This window comes from Cetorhinus maximus, chromosome 18, assembly GCF_964194155.1.
Source record: "Cetorhinus maximus chromosome 18, sCetMax3.hap1.1, whole genome shotgun sequence".
NCBI classification, from domain to species: domain Eukaryota; kingdom Metazoa; phylum Chordata; class Chondrichthyes; order Lamniformes; family Cetorhinidae; genus Cetorhinus; species Cetorhinus maximus.
In genome coordinates, this window is record NC_135896.1 from 80693823 (window position 1) to 80711649 (window position 17827).

The window sequence follows — 17827 nt, forward strand, 5'->3', positions numbered from 1 at the left end:
TCCACTCGGTACTTCTGGCTTCAGCTTTATCTATTGCACTGCTGTGCTGGGCTCCTCCATCATTTAGGATGGGGATATTTGTGGAGCCGCCTCCTCCAGTGAGTTGTTTAATTGTCCACCATCATTCACGACTCAATGTGGCAGGACTGCAGAGCTTAGATCTGATCCGTTGGTTGTGGGATCGCTTAGCTCTGTCTATCACTTGCTGCTTATGTTGTTTGGCACGCAAGTAGTCCTGTGTTATAGCTTCACCTGGTTGACACCTTGTTTTTAGGTATGCCTGGTGCTGCTCCTGGCATGCCCTCCTGCACTCTTCATTGAACCAGGGTTGATCCCCTGGCTTGATGGAGATGGTAGAGTGGGGGATATGCCTGGCCATGAGGTTACAGATTGTGTTCTAGTACAATTCTGCTGCTGCCGATGGCCCACAGCGCCTCCTGGATGCCCAGTCTTGAGTTGCTAGATCTGTTCGAAGTCTATCCCATTTAGCAAGGTGGTAGTGCCACACAGCACGATGGAAGGTATCCTCAATATGAAGGTGGGATTTTGTCTCCACAAGGACTATGTGGTGGTCACTCCTACCGATACTGTCATGGACAGGTGCATCTGTGGCAGGCAGGTTGGTGAGGATGAGGTCAAGTCTGTTTTTTTCCCTCTTGTTGGTTCCCTCACCACCTGCTGCAGACCCAGTCTAGCAGCTATGTCATTTAGGACTCGGCCAGCTCGGTCAGTAATGGTGCTACCGAGCCACCCTTGGTGGATAATGAAGTTCCCCACCCAGAGTATATTCTGTGCCCTTGCCACTTTCAGCGCTTCCTCCAAGTGATGTTCAGCATGGAGGAGCACTGATTCATCAGCTGAGGGAGGGCAGTACGTGGTAATCAGTGGAGGTTTCCTTGCCCATGTTTAACCTGATGCCATAAGACTTCCAGGGCAACTCCCTCTCGACTGTATAGCACTGTGCCGCCAGTTCTGCTGGGCCTGTCCTACCAGTGGGACAGGACATACTCAGAGATGGTGATGGTGGTGTCTGGGACATTAACTGTAAGGTATGTTTCCATGAGGATGACCATGTCAGGTTGTTGCTTGGCTAGTCTATGAGCCAGCTCTCCCAATTTTGGCGCTAGCCCCCAGATATTTGTAAGGAGGACTTTGCAGGGCTGCGATTGCCATTGTCATTTCCGATGCCGAGGTCGATGCTGGGTGGTCTGTCCAGTTACATTCCTTTTTTGTAACTTTGTAGCGGCTTGCTAGGCCATTTATGAGGGCATTTAAGGGTCACGTGTAGGCCAGACAAGGTAAGAACGACAGATTTCCTTCCCTAAAGGACATTAGTGAACTAAATGGGTTTTTACAACAATTGTTTCATGGTCATCATTCAACTTTTAATTCCAGGTTTTTATTGAATTCAAATTCCACTATCTGCCGGATTCGAACCCAGGTCCCCAGAGCGTTACCCTGGGTCTCTGGATTACTAGTCCAGTGACAATACCACTACGCCATCGCCTCCCAAAATGTGAGCAGAATTTTCAGAGCAGGTTGTTGGATGTGGATTGCCTGAAGCCTCCTCAGTGAGATGGAAGCTCTTAATAAAAATATTTCTTCTTTCAGCTTTGTAGTTACAGAGCATCAAGCAGATAGGGAAAAGCCTCAAGGAAGAGTTGTGAAATTGTAACAATGTTGAGTTAACACAGCATGGCAGAGGTATGTACTCTACTGAGTGTCCTCTTCACTTGTTGCTCTCATGAAATGCCTTGTGATATTTCACTGTGCTAAAGGCACTACATAAATGCAAATTGTTGTTGATTTATGCTAGGATAAGGAAAGACTTGTATTTATATGACACCTTTCATGACCTCAAGACATGTAGATTATAGACAATGAAGTATTTTGAAGTGTAGTAACTGTTGCAGCCAATTTGCACACAGAAACAGCAATGAAATACTGACCAGATCATCTGTTTTAATAGTGTTAGTATAGGCATAAATATTAACCAGGACAACGGGACAAACTCCCCTACTCTTACAATAGTGCAGTGGGATCTTTTATATCCGCATGTGAGAGGAGGTTTAACCTCTCACCCGACAATATTCCCTCGGTATTGGAAACCACGTCTTTCTGGCTCAAAGACAAGAATTTACTATAGAGTTGTCTTTGTTGATTACTGTCTAGTGATTCCTGTTATCATTCAATTGTGTATGTGTGTGTATATGCACATATGTGCGTTTGTGTGCATCTGTGTTATGTTTGTGAGCATGTATATTTATGTGTGTGCATCCGCATACGTGCTTTTGTGTGCTTGCATACACCGTGTGCATGATTATCTGAATTCAGACAAATTGATGACTATAGAGTTTACTGAAATTCATACAGCTTTTTTGCACAGAGAAAAAAACCCAATAATTTCAATAAATAAGGCAGTAATGACAATGTAGAGCCAGAAATTCAAATTATCAGAGAAAGTAGCTTTAAATTGAGTAAATGGCATACAGGTTTCAGTGGCAGGTATCACTCTCAAATCTTTGTGGTATTAGATCTGTTTGTCTAACCTTCTGGAATGTTCCACAGGGGTTCTTTTTACCACTCATTTCCACCTGCCCCTCTTCATCTTCTCCTCTCCTGAAGCCACTGACAGTTCCATGCGTGCCAGAAAACCAGTTGCAAATCACCATTCACTTGTGAGCCTCAAGTGTAGGTTCCACTCTGGGAGGTTTGTAACCAAATGCAATTTTCCCCTGACCTGCTGCCTGCACTTTGCAAAAATACCAGCAGGGGCCACCCAGGCTGATTCTGCCTCCAGCCCTAAGCCCAATTGCCGCAACACCTAGATCAGCTAAACTGAGCCAGCAATTTGAATTGGGGCCCATCTGGCCTGTACAACACCATGCTGCAATGGGCTTTCTTTACCCATGTGGTCATTGAGGAACAATAACTATTAGGGAAGAAAGAAACCAGAGTGAAGATGAGAAGAATTTACACAGTAAGTTGTTATGATCTGGAATACACTGCCTGAAAGGATGATGAAAGCAGATTCAGTAATAACTATCAAAAGAGAATTAAATAAATAATTGAAAAAAATAAATTTGCAGGGCTAAGGGGAGAAAACGGGGCAGTGGGATTAATTGGAAAGCTCTTTCAAAGAGCTGACATCAGCACAATGGGCCAAATGGCTGCCTTCTGTGTTGGACTATTCTAAGATTCAATAATCATCCTGCTTCCCCATTATTTCCATGGCAGCGTCAGTTCCTGTAAATGGTCAGTGCACATTGGAATAAAAGGAAACAGTTCCTTCATATTTGGTGCAATTGGCCTGTATGTCCCTTGGTGTCAACTCCTGTACATGTGCAGTACACACCGGGTGAAAGGGAATGATTCATTCCTGTCAGGTACTATACAGCCTTTGTGTGGGTCTCAGTGTCAGCTCCTGTACATGCAAGTACACACTACATAAAAAGGATTGATTCACTCCTGACTGACACTATATTGCCCTTGTGTGTGTCTCAGTGTCAACTCCTGTACATGCAAAATACACATCGGGTGAAAAGGAACAATTCAGTCCTGTCTGTACAGTACAGCCTGTGTGCGTCAATGTCATTGTTCAATGATCTTGTATGCCACAGGGGATTTGATTTTGAGAACAGGGCAGACTTTGTTCAGGATGGTATCTCAGTTACAGAGCAATCATATAAATAATGCACAGGTCCAACATGAGGTGTACACCTCTCAGATAGCATAAGTCTGAACTTGTACGCAGCTGATAACAGATACTGATTGTTAAGTGCTAGGGCACACTACTAAGGTATCCGACTCATGAAAATACCCCTGCATAATCGTACCATAGTGTTGTGACCGACACTCTCAAATAAAATCACTGAGACCTTTAACAACAACAACACAACAACAGTCATTCCTTTATATTGTGCCTTTAACATAGTAAAACATCCCCAGGCACTTCATAGGAGCAGTATTGAACAAAATTTGACTCTGAGCCACATAAGAAGATATTAGGACTTATGTCAGGGTGGGGGGTGGTGGTTAAGGAGCATCTTAAAGGAGGGGAGAGAAGCAGAGGGATTTAGCATGGAAATTCCTGAGATTAGATCCTAGGTAGGTGAAGACATGGCTGCTGATGGTGGGAGTGATAAAAATTGGGGATCTGGAAGAGACTACAATTGGAAGCATGCAGACATCTCAGAGGGTTGTAAGGCAAAAGGAAGTTACACCTTTACTCCCACATCCTGTGCCTGTATGTTGTTTTTTAAAATGGAGGAAGAGGCTGTGACACAGTACTACTGGTACTGAGTCACCCATTCAGAATCACAGTATCCAATGAAGTCACAAAAGTGGCTACGCTGTTCTGGTTAAGGACCACACTGTGCATGGTGCTGTATATTTGTCAGACCAGCCTCCATGCACTACTCTCTCTCTCTGCTCCATTTCAATGCTCAATGTACCTTTCTGTGCAAGAGGGACTCTATGCAGACGTAAGTTTTCATGCCTTCCAGTCGATTTCTTCCCCTTTATGGCCGAATTCCTGCTGGAGTACACTTGCACATTCATGTCTTTGAATGCATGCCTAACCAGTGAATGCCAGCAGACATCTACTGTCTCGGTATCACAGACTGGACCACTCCTGACCCTGGGGCCATAGCAGGTGGGCACTTTCCAGCAGGAGTCACTGGACTGTGATGCACAGAGGGTGCAATGGCAGATTGTTCTTCTCCCAAGCTCAGGGCACTGCCACCAATTTGGCCACCCCAGCTGAGGTCAGGTAACTCAGCAAAGGCTGTGGACTGAGGGAGGGATGGCGGGGTGGGTAGCTTTCTGATGCATAGAACGGCCTGGCTGTGAATGCGTTAAGGAGTGGGTGGGAGAAATGCCAAAATTGTATTCTGATAACTTGCTTCCTTTTTCGTTGGAGTGCTAACTGCCGGAGTTGGGAGTAAGAATGTGCCAGCAATTCAGGAGATTCAAACTGTGTAAATATTTAGATAAAGCTGGTGCTGTTGGCACTTTGCCCACCAGTAATATATAATGTTGTTGTGTGAACCCATGATGGGGTAGCAGCTGAGTGCCCTCGCTCTGAGCTCTTGCAGTGAGCTGTAATGCTTGTGTCTTTGGGTCCCTGATCAGTTAAAAATAAGCCAACTGCTATCGATATGGTTTCTGTAGCAACTGTGAAATTACCAGAATAACAAAGGTGTGATCTGACAGGTATTCATGGCCAGGGATGCTCTGCTCTTGTCATTGCACATTTTCATTTGGGCAAAGGCGTTTTGCCACAGGCTGTAGATGGATTATTTTACTTGGTCAAGTTGCCTCCGATAAAAAATAAATCAACCTAATTTATTTTTTCTCCCTGCCAGTTTGTCTCCCCTCCACCACTCCCTCCACCCACTCCACTCCCCATCTCTCCTGGGAATGTCAGCCCTTGTAGGCCTCCATTGGTTCCTGCCAACCTTGCAGTGCCTCACCCTGGACAGGCATTCTTTCTACAGGAATGCAGTGTTGCCATGGTATTTGACTGTCAAGACTAGGACACTGGATATACAGCTTCCCAGCAGGGGTGACTCAATATTGGTGATTGAGACTGGAGGCCTTGGCTGATTTCCCCTACCTCCATCCAAGGTCCTGAGGCCAGTTGAGGCCCCAGCAGCTGCCATGATTGAAATCAGCTAACTCAGCCCAGCGCAGACACTGAACCTTGGGCCTTCTATTCTCTGGCAATTCAGTAGGCAGTGCTTTACCTACTGAACTCAAACAAGAGCCTTAGAGTGTTTTTTTGAAATCCAGTCAGAAGTTTTATTCTCACTAATCTAGGCTGACACACCCAGTGAGGGAGTGCTGCACTGTCAGAGATGCCGCCTTTCAAATGAGATGTTAAACTGATGGTCTCGTCTATCCTCACGAGTGAATGTGAATGATCCCATGGCACTATCAAAGAAGAGCAGGAAGTTATGTCCTGGCAAGTTTCATCCTTCAAATACTACTAAAAACTGATGATCAGGTCATTCATCTCACTTCTGTTGGTGGGATCTTGCTGTGCACAAATTTGTTGTTTCATTTATAAAGAATAACAGTGACTGGAACTTTGGTGACTATGAAGCACTTTGGCATATTCTAAGAGAATGAAAGTCTCTGTAGAAGTGTTGTCAGCAATGAGTAACACTATCACCTCTGAGTCAAAAGGTTGTGGCTAAAGTCCAACTTCAGAGACTTGAACTCAAAATCTAGGCTGACACTCTAGTGTGTTATGATGCAGCAGATGATGTGTTCCAGGTGGATCAAATCCACGAGGGAAATTTGATCACGCTATCACAGCGGTTTTGCAATTTGTATTTATTTTGAAGTGCATGCCCTGAATTCAGAAGTAATAAGTCCACCAAGACTTCAGAGATTTTTTTAAAAGCTAAATTAAACATTTATTAACAAAAGAAAAGATTTCAGGCACATACATATGTCTACAAATTGCTACTATAATAACTCCTAAAGCCCCTAATAAACAGGCTTCCAGTTACACTCCCGTTAAGGCAACAGTAAAAAATTAGTTTTTAAATAGATCCAGGCAAGTCAACACAATACCCTGGACAATAGAATTCAAAGTGGCGTTTCTCAGCTTTGGTTTCTTTGGACAGCAGGCTTAATGCGCAAATACTGAAAGATTCTGGTAGATCTTACAATGCCTTCCCTGACACACAGCCTTATTCTCCTTTATACATGTTTCTCCTTTTTAATGTAAATTCTATTGTTCCCATCTGTCTTTGGAATTTTATCTTTCTTATAATATAAATCTTATCATGGCGCTAATATTGTCAGTAACCTTTGAGAAAAATAAACACACTGCTTGGCCTAGCTTCTCTGGCTAGGTGAAAACACCCTACCATCTCTTTGAAATTCAAACTGCCCTGATTTATCTAAAGATGCAAATTCTCCTCATCTTACATTCTAAGACTTCAGCCATGTTTACGTATTTAGAATTTCAAACCTAGCTTCTTTTGATGAATCAAAGCCTCCAGACCAGTTGTCGCCAATTCAATTAAATCCCACCCATCCCCACACACAAAGAAACTATCCAAACCCCACTTTTAACCTAGTTTTACAATAAATCATAATATTATGAGAATTATTATACTTTCGTGACAAGTACAGTACCAAGGGAGTACTTCACTGTCGGATCACTGTGTTTCAGATGGAATGTTAAATAGACTTCTTGTCTCCCCTTTCAGGTGCATGTAAAAGACCCCATGGCAATTTTTCGAAGAAGGGCAGGGAGTTCTCCTGGTCATGGGATAGAATCATAGAATGATTACAACACAGAAGGAGGCATTTGGCCCACTAGTTTGTGGCAAGAGCAATTCAGCTAGTCACACGCCCACACCCTTTCCCCCTTAACCCTTCAATTTTTTTATCTTCAGGTGTTTCTCCAATTCTCTTTTGAAACCCATAATTGAATCTGCCTCCAACACACTCACAGGCAGTACATTCCTGATCCTAACCACTCATTGCGTAAAAAAAATTCTCGCATTGCCTCTGGTTATTTTGCTAATCACCTTAAATCTGCGTCTTCTGGTCTTAAACCTTCTGCCAATGGGAACAGTTTCTCCCTTTCTATTCTGTCTGGACTTCTCATGATTCTGAATACCTTTATCAAATTTCCTCTCAGCATTCTCTCCTCTAAGGAGAACAATCCCAGCTTCTTCAATCTATTCACATAACTTAAGTCCCTCATTGCTGGAACCATTCTTGTGCATCTTTCCTGCATCCTCTCTGAAGCCTTCACATCCTTCCTAAGGTGTGGTGCTCAGAAATGGACGCAATACTCTAGTTGAGGCCAAACCAGTGTTTTACATATATCAAAACTTCCTTGTTCTTGAGCTGTATGACTCACTTTATAAAGTCCAGAATCCCAAGTGCCTTTTTAACTACTTTCTCAGCTTGTTCTCCCACCTTCAACAATATATGTACATGTATGCTTAGGTCTGCCTGCTCCCCCTTTAGAATTGTGCCCTTCAGTTTTTTTTGCCTCTCCCTGTTTTTCCTATCAAAATGTATCACTTCACATTTCTACATTAAATTTCATCTGCCTTGAGTCCACCTATTCCATCAGCCTATCTATGTCCTCTTGAAGTCTATCACTATCCTCCTCGCAGTTCACAATACTTCCAAGTTTTGTGTCATCAGGACATTTTGGAATTGTGTCCTGTACACCCAAATTTAAATCATTAATATATATCAAGAAAGCAGAGATTCCAGTACTGACCCTGGGGAGTCCCTCTATATACCTTCCTTCAATCCAAAAAAACGTTTATCACTACTCTTCATTTCCTGTCACTCAGTATCCATTCCGTATCCATGCTGCCCCTGTCTCTTTTCTTCCATGGGCTTTAACTTTGCTGATGAGCCTATTCTATGGCACTTTCTCAAACACCTTTTGGAACTCCAGTTCCACCATATTGTCCACATCTACCCTGTGTTACGTCATCAAAAAAACAAATTCATTCTGGCTTTCCTTAATTAATTCACACTTGTCCAAACAACTGTTAATTTTGTCCTAGATTATCGTTTCTAAAAGAGTTCCCATCATTGAGGTGAAACTGACTGCCTGTTGTTGCTGGATTTATCATTACACCCTTTCTTGAACAAGGGTATAATATTAATAATACTCCAATCCTCTAGCACCACCCCTGGAGGGATTTGAAGATTATGGCCAGTAACTTTGCAATTACTACCCTTACTTCCCTCAGCATCGTCGATGTATCCCATCTGGTCCTGGAGTTTCATCAATTTCATGTACAGCCAGCTTTTCTAATAACTCTTCTTTATCAATTTTTAGCCCATCCAATATGTCAAATACCCACTTGTTCACTGTGAATTTGGCAGCATCATCATCTTTGGTAAAGACAGATACAAAGTACTCACTTAATGCCTCAGGCATTTCCTCTGTCTCCATGAATAGATTCCCTTTTGAGTCCCTAATCAGCCCCTCCCCCCCCAATATTCTTTCACTATTTATATGTCCGTCGAAGAATTTTGGATTCCTTTTATGTCAGTTGCCAATCTCTTCTCATACCCTGATGTCCTGACTAAGCTTCATCCCATAACAAACATGCCTCAAGCAGATGAACAGATCATTCATCTGGTTATTAATTGTGGGACCTTACTGTTGGCAAATTGGCTGCCGCATATACCTACAGAATAATAGTGACTGTATTTTGTGAATGCTTTGTCAGTTGTGAAGCGCTTTGAGATGTCCTGAAGGCTTGAAAGATACTGTAGAAATGCATTATTGGTTCCTGTCTCCAGTTTTAAGTTGCTTTTACATTGAGTTTAATACAGTGTTAGTGCCACCAGCTCCTTATGCCCAGGATATCTGTGGCCTGCATGGGGCTGCCAACCCTCCTGGATTCTCCTGGAGTATCCAGGAATTTAATTTTTTTGTATACTCCCACGAGCAACCTGGGAGCAAATCATAGAGACATTTTCCTCTCCTGTTTCACTCCGGTCAGATGCTCAAACAGGAGGGCAGCAATGCTTCCAGAATTGGCACATTTGCAGTCTAGCCAGTAAAACCATGTGATGGTTTGCTTAACTGGAGTGTAGAAGATTGTGGGTATTGTAGCCACCTACCATTCTTGAGCAATTTGTGGTCAGAATTCTTTTCTCCCTCATTTTTACCCTGCTTCCCCTTAAATACATATATGCTACTGGCCTCAACTCTTGCTTGTGGTAGTGCACTCTATATTCTTATTTCTCCTGAATTCCTTATTGGATTTAGTAGTGACTATCTTATTTTTATACCCCTATAGTTTTGGTCCAACACAATTGCACACAGGTCACTGCACTGTTTCCATTCCTACAGGCTACTTCTGGAGGTGAAGCCTCCACCCATTTGCAGACAGCGAGATACTGCGTGGGCGTTGTGCATTCCTTCAAGCCTACTGAGCAGCACAAGTTGGCCATAGAGTGAACTCAAAACATTTGTAGAGTTGTGTTGTCCTGTGAAAAGCCCTTGAGATATTTTTTCATTCGAGAAAAGACAGAGCATTGTGTCAACAGGATTTTTATAGGCTGCTGCAATTCAGTCAGCCAGAACCTGGAGAATTTTACTGGGAGAATGTAGGAGGGGAGAGGATCTGCACTGGGCCAAATACATCCAAAGTTTAATCTTGGCAAGTGGGTATCCCTCTCTTGAGTCTAATTCTGCCTGTACATTCAGATGTTTAGCAGGCAGTGGCACACAGGCTGGAATATGTTATGTGGAGGATAAAACACAGGTTGGAATGTGCTATGTGCAGGATAAAACAGGCTGGAAAATGTTATATACAGCACCACACGGAGACTGGAATTTGTTTATGCAGGGAGCACAATTTTCCACTCCCACCAATGGTGGGAATCGTGGGGGGTGGGGAGACACTTAATTTAGCGTGGTTGAAAAAGTCATTTTCCCGCCAGCAGAAAATTAGTTCGGAATTTTGTTCTCCCGACTTTGGCGTGTTAAAGGCAGGTTGAGTTTCCTGACAAACCCCATTTGCATTCATTAGCATCTCATGTATGTTAATTAAAAGGCCATCTCGCTGGAATTAAGTTCGTCCTCCGAATTAAGTTCCCCACCAATGAGAATTCAGAAAGTTGTGTTATGACTGTATATAAGTGGCGTGCACCAGATGAGCTTCACCTTTTTCATGGCTTTGAGGTCAATAGATGTTGCTTTTGCCTTCTTGGAGACCTCATATAACTTCACTCGAGTGCTGGTAGCAAACGCTGTGCCAAGGCTCGAAACAGGAGGCAGGCGAAGGCTCAAACAGGGGTGTAGTGGGTAGGTAGGGTGGAGCGAAGGCTGGACAGGGGAGGCAGGCTTACTGGGGAAGGGTGGGGTGGAGTGTCTCAGAGGGCAGGGCTGCTGGTGCTGATGGTGGGCTCCTTGGGGAGGGAGCCACGGAGATTGGTGATAGGAGGGAACAGTCACAGTCAGAGAGGGGAGTGGCATGCAGTAGGGCAGCAGGTTCAGAGTGAGAGGCTGGTAGGTGAAGGTCTCAACAGGGGGTTGGAGGGGGACTGGACAGGTGGCTCCAATTACAGGAGGGGACAGGGTGAGGGTGGGCATGAGCATGGCTGGTAATGGGTGTTGGCTCTAAAGGGAGGGAAGACATGTGGAGGTGGGACGTGATTGTGTCCAGGATAATGGGGGGAGGTTCAAGGGTGACAGAGGAGAGAGAAATGGTGATATTAGGCGGGTGTATGGTGATGGGAGGAAGTTGGTGGGTGACAGAGAAAGGGTAGAAGATGTTGGAGCGAGCTTGACGTGCTTCATTTTTCCAATCTAACCTTGACCACACAGTTAGTGAGATCCCTCGAAGTGGGAGGAAAGTCTTTTTGGGTGGGTGGAGTTCAGGGTCAGCACAAATGGCTCACTATAGGGACACCCTAGTAATTATGAGGCAACTGGATGCCAACCATGCGCAGTTGTGTTCTCCTCTCTATGTTGAAACCCGCATTACAGCAGGTTTGTTCTCAACTCAGGTTTCATAACATCGAGATCCCAGCTAGGTGTGGAGATGCCGTTTATTCTGTGCCTTTTGCCATCAGCTGCAGTCAGGGACAGGGATGAAAAGATAAGAGGGAGCTGGATGCCTCCTAGTGGCACGGCTGGTGGACGGCAGCCAGTTGCATCCTCCTGGGTAAATGGTCATGGCTGACAAGGGCTCATGTGGTGAGTCTTTCTGTGCTGCCAAGTCAATGGTCTCTCTATAGCGCCTTGAGGGTAGTGGAGACAAATGGAATCGTGTCAGAGAGAGGCTTCTTGCACATGGCTCTCATCACCCTGTTCAAAGAGCAATGTCTCCATGAACAGTCATGAATGAATGGGAGGAAAACCCATCTCTGGTCCTCCAGGATGTCCTTTACCTGGAAGGGGTGGGGTGGTGATGCCATGTCTAGACAGAGGCCAGACAAAGGGCTTAGCACTGGCCTGCTGGTTTTGGGATGGAGGAAAACCTGTAAAGGACATGCTTACTAAATGTATCACTTCAATTCACTCACACTTTCACAGAGGCGTTGACAATGCAGGCTGCAGGCAACCCTGCCTTGGTAATGGCTCTCATCCAGATGATGAGGAGGAAGTCCCATCACTGGTTGGCACAGGACCAGACGGAGCAAGGGCCTGAGCAGCAGGAGGCAGCAGGGCCTCTAGAAGGTCAAGAGGCTAGTGAATGTGGACCACTACAATGGCGAGCGTTGGCCCGACCATGGGTGTATCGCCAGCAGTGTCCTTATCCAGAGATGAGCAGAAGGCAATGCTGGAGGCACTCTCATATATACTGAGATGTGGTTGCTCACATATGCTAGCTTCTCCAGTATGATCTGCAGCCGTAAGTACTCTGGAGGAGTAATGCGGAACTCCTGGCCTGCATTGAATGAATGTCTGTCCAGGTGCATTTTAAATATGGGGCCAGGACCTTCATGACGGCGAGATGGTTGAATTCCTGCCCGCCCCACCATGAGATTCACCGAGCTCCTCATGGATGCATAATTAATGAGCTGACCAGCAGAAGATCGCATGTGTTCAGCCGCCCCGCTGCCCAGCAGGAATCATGCCGACTTTCCCACCTGCCGCAGCACTTAATCTCCAGAATGGAAAGTTCTGCCAAGGGTAACACTTGATTAACTCAAATTTCATATTCACAGATCAGCAACAAATTGTAACTAAAAAATGAGGCCTGTATGAATCAAATGTGAAGCAAACAAGTTGATAAACTTCCAAAGTGGATAACCTGTAACTGAAGAGATTCAATTCCCTGCATGCATCTGTTCAAATAACTGCTAGAATGTTTTCTGATGATTGACAGTGAGATTGGCATGAATGTGCTCTTTGTTCATCCCACTACTTCCAGTGAAAAATTGTAGAGAGCAAAACCCCAGAGAAAGTAGTAAGTCTTTTTTGTACAAACATCAGTACAGATTGAAGCATGAACTCTCCAGAGATAAATTCAAAAGTTAAAACATGTAATCTCCTGAACTCGTTTTGATTGCCTTAGGATGTTGGAGAGGAATTTCTCCAGACTTTCCCCCATATTGGCCTGGGTTCTTTTTAAATCTGTTTTTATGATTACGCATCTCTCAGGAGATGATTTGGATAAGATGGAGAGTGTATATATTGTGATATACAAGACATCATAGGAACTATTTTTTACAAGGGTGGGGGAAACAGAAACAACCAATGATTTCAAAAGGAAATTGGATGGACATCTAAGGGAAGTTGGGAATGACTAGATTGCCCTATAGAGAGTTGACATGGACTCAGTGGGCTGAGCGGCCTCCTTCTGTGCCATGAATGACTCAATGATATGTTGTAAAAATGTGAAGCCAGTTTTTTATATTTTCCTCCACCACCAGCATAATATGACTACAGTGTGTGCCACTTGATGATATCTACAATAAATCGCCAAGGCTTCTTCAACAGCACCTTCCAAATCTGTGACCTCTACCACCTAAAAGAACAGGGGCAGCAGACCCATGGGAACCCCAACACCTACAAGTTTCCCTCCAAGTCACACACTATCCTGACTTGGAAATAGTTTGCCATTCTTTCATTGTAACTGGGTCAAAATCCTGGGACTCACTTCCTAACAGCACTGAGGGTGTAGCTATACGGACTGCAGCGGCTCAAGAAGGCAACTAACTACCTCTTCAAGGGCAATTAGTGCCTGGCACTAAATACTGGCCTTGCCTATGACACCCGCATCTCATAAGTTAAAACATTTTTAAAAATGGCTGATGGCCTTTCATCAGAACTGGACGGCAGAACCAGGGGAAAGGAAAGAACAGCCCTGGTCAGCTCTGAAGAAGGGTCATACAGACTCAAAACGTTAACTCTGTTTCTCTCTCTGCTGCTAGACCTGCTGAGTTTTTCCAGCATTTTCTGTTTTTGTTTGTGAAAAAACAAAAGGAGATAGTATGGATGGTGGAAATGATTAAATGCCAAAAAGGCTGATAGTGGAAGGGACAAGAAACAAAAATGGATCCAGACAAGGTGTAAATGGTTACAGCAGAATCATTACTGACATCTGCTGTTCGAGAAAGTGGGAAAGGTGGTTAGAATCATAGAATCTTACAGCACAGAAGGAGGTCATTAGGTCCATATGTAAGCACTCTGAAAGAGCTATCTGATTAGTCCCAACCCTTGCTCTATCCCTGTAAATTTCTCCTTTGCCAGTATTAATCAAATTTCCTGTGGAAAGTTACTATTGAATCTGCCTTTTTGGACAGTGCAAACCCGATCATAACTCGCTGTGTAAAAAAATTTCTCGTCCCACCTCTGACTCCTTTGCCGACTATATTGAATTGGTCTGCTCTGGCTACTGCAAACAGCTTCTCCTTATTTACCCAATAAAAGCCCCACATAATTTTGAACCCCTCTATTAAATCTCCTCTAACCTTCTCCAGTCTAAAGAGAACAATCCCAACTTCTTTAGTCTCTCCACAGAACTGAAGTCCTTCATTCCTGTTTTATTTCTAATTTCCACTGCATCCTCTCCAAGGCCTTGACATCCTTCCTAAAGTGTGGTGCTCACAATCAGACAGAATACTCCAACTGAGGCCTAACAGTGATTTATAAAGGATTAGCATAACTTCCTTGCTTTTGTATTCGATGCATCCCTTTATAAAGACAAGGATCCTGTATGCTTTTTAATAGCCTGGGTTATGATCTAAAGCTGTTGAACTCAATGTTGAGGCCGGAAAGCTATAAAGTATCAATCAAGAAGTGGTGTTTTTGTAGATTTAAATGTGGATTTTATTAAGCCCTGTTGCAGAGATATGGTGAAGAAGGAAAGTACAAACTAGATTGGCCTTTTGTTAAGGTTACTTTTTTTAACGTTTGTTTTTTGGTATAAAAGCCTACGCCCTAAACATATGAATGGTAAAAAGCTGCTGTTCCTTCTTAGGCGCGGAGATTTATTTATGTATGTTTAATATGTAAGTCATTTAATTCCCTAACAGCTGTTGGCAAGCAAAAGGCTATTTGTTTATTTTTCAGGAATAAATTAGAACAACAGACTTAGAATCCCAGAATCTAACAGCACAAAAGGAGGCTATTCAGCCTGTTGTGTCAATGCTGGATCATTGAAGGAGCTATCCATTGAATCACATACTTCTGCTCTTTCCCCATAGCCCTGCAATTTTTTGCTATTCAAGTATTTATCCAGTTCCCTTTCGAAAGTTACAATTGAACCTGTTTCCACCACCCTTTTCTACAATGCATTTTAAATCACAATGACTAGCTGTGGAGATCACTTAACCTCTTTCTATATTATTTTCGTGGAGATTCACTTTAAGTAGCACCACGAGAGACTGGTACATGAGTTGCATTCATCATACTTGTATTTAGATGGCCCCTTTAACATAGTAAACATATTCCAAGATACTTCACAGGGGCAAAATAATAAGAAAAACTCATTTCTCTATAGCATCTTGGGATGTCCCATAATGCTTTATAGTCAATGAAGGCTAGTTAGTCTGACATTAAGGTTAAGGAAAATGCTAGAAACTACCATTAGGGATGTGGTAATAGGGCACTTGGAAAACCACAATATGGTAAGACAGTCAACCCAGTTTTATGAAAGGGCAATACTTTTTGACAAAACTTAGAATATTTGAGGGTGTAAATAGCAGGGCAGTTAATGAGGAACCAGGGGATGTAGTATGTTTGTATTTTCAGAATGCATTCGATAAGGTGACACACAAGAGGTTGTTACGGAAACCTAGAACTCATGGAATTGGGAGTAATATATTAGCATGGATTAAGGATTAGACGACGAATGGAAAACAGAGAGTAGAAATAAATGGTTCAGTTTTGGGATGGCATGGTTTAACTAGTGGAAAGCCTCAGTGCTAGGATCAGTGCTTGAGCCTCAGCTATTTAGAATTTGTATTAATGACTTAGTTGAGGGGAGGAAGTATAATTTATCCGAACTTGCAGACGGTACAAAGCTAGATGGGAAACACGTGAGGAGGGTGCAAAAAGGCTGCATAATGTTCAATTGGGCAATTGTTTTGTGTTTGATTATGTGAGTCTGTTTACGATTAATGCTCACTGTGCTTGGTTGGTTAAGTTTGTGTGTGGACTTGGAGAAAAGTAAATGAACTGTAGAAGTTGTTGGAAGTAAAAGGGCTGTAAGCAGACATTTTTTAAAAATCTTATAAATTGTTTCTTATTACACACAAATAAGCTGGTGGGTCATCTCTGTATAGCTCCGAGCCATAAAATATACAACAGCTACAAAGGGGTATAGACTGGATAAGCAATTGGACGAAAATATGGGAGATGGAGTGTAATGTGGGGAAGTGTAGAGTGATCCATTTTCATAGGAAAAATAGAAAAGCAGAATATTTTTAATTGGTTATGGGAATGTTGGTATTCAGAGGGACCTGAATGTTTTTGTACATGAATCACAGAAAGTTAGCATGCAGGTAGAATAATCAAATAGGAAAGCAAATGGCATGTTAGCCTTTATTATCAAAGGATTGGAGCATAAGAATAAAGGAGTATTACTGCAATCATATAGGCCCTTGATGAGACCAAACCTGGAGTACTGTGTACAGTTTTGGTCTCCTTAACTAAGGAAGGACATGCTTGCCTTAGAAAGAGTGTAACAAAGGATTACTGGACTAATTCATCTGAAGTCCCTTGGAATGGGTTACAATGTTAAAGGCGCTATATAAATGCAAGTCGTTGTTGGAGGGAGAATATAACTTTTTGAAATGAGGTGTGCTGCCCTCACCAGAAAGCAGATCCTGTTTGTTGTTCTTTGACAGACACATTGAGCGAAGATGTGGAAGCAGCCAAGTTAGTTTGGCTCGGTTTGTCTCTCTCGACTGTATGTTGTGGTCACAAATGTGCTCCATTTGCAAAGCCACACTGCTTCCGCCTTTGCTCTTGCTTTGGTGTTCATAGTTTCATGCTTTGAGCAGTGAGTCTTTCAGCTGCACAGTTTGCCTTAGATGATCATGTGCCCATGATATTTGTTGGATTGCGTGCAAAGAACGACTTTCATCTGTCTAATTTCCTGAGATTGCCAATTAAAAGTTGCTTTGCACTGTGAGTTGCTTGTGTTCAAATGTCTCCATGGCCTTGCCCCTCCCTATCTCTACAACCCTTCAAGATTCCTGTGCTCCTCCAATTCTGGCCATTTGGGCATTCCTGATTTTAATTACGGGGATAAGGCAGAGGAGTGGTATTAAATAGATTGCTCTTTCAGCGAGCCGGTGCAGATTCGATGCCACAAACTTAATCAGGTTGGAGATAGTGAAGAATGGCCCCCTTTGCAGTGTAAAGATTCTGTGATTCTGCAATTGCTGTACCATTGTCAGTATGCTTCAGCTGTCCAGGGCCTAATTTCTGGAATTTAATCCCTAAACTTCTCAGCCTCTCTATCCTCCTTTACGATACAGCTTAAAGTCTACTTCTTTTACCAAGCTTTTGATCACCTATCGTAATGTAATCTTAAAGGCTCTGTGTCAAATTTGGGTGGCTGATTTCTCTTGTGATACTTTTGGGATGTCTTTCTACATTAAAGTTGCTATATTAATGCAAATTGTTGTTGTTTTCTTATCATAACCATACCTTTGAAATGAGCTTGTGTGAAAAGAAATTGCACAGCCTCAGCCTAGTTCCACCAGAATGAAATTGTCTCCAATTTTACCATCCCGCTCGGGCCATGGGGTGCTTGTGGGAAATTGAAATTGTATTCGAGGATTGTTATTCTGAGTTTGGGTGATGAGGTACTTTGGTGGGCGAGTATAGAGGGAAGCTTAATCAATATTGAACCAT

The 17827-nt window shown here is 43.2% G+C and overlaps 1 protein-coding gene across 9 annotated transcripts in view; it reads left to right on the top strand.

The window, feature by feature from the left end:
- Positions 1–17827, top strand: part of rad51b (RAD51 paralog B) — a 542458-nt gene that overhangs the window by 305212 nt on the left and 219419 nt on the right. The gene's annotated exons all lie outside the window — the stretch shown is intronic.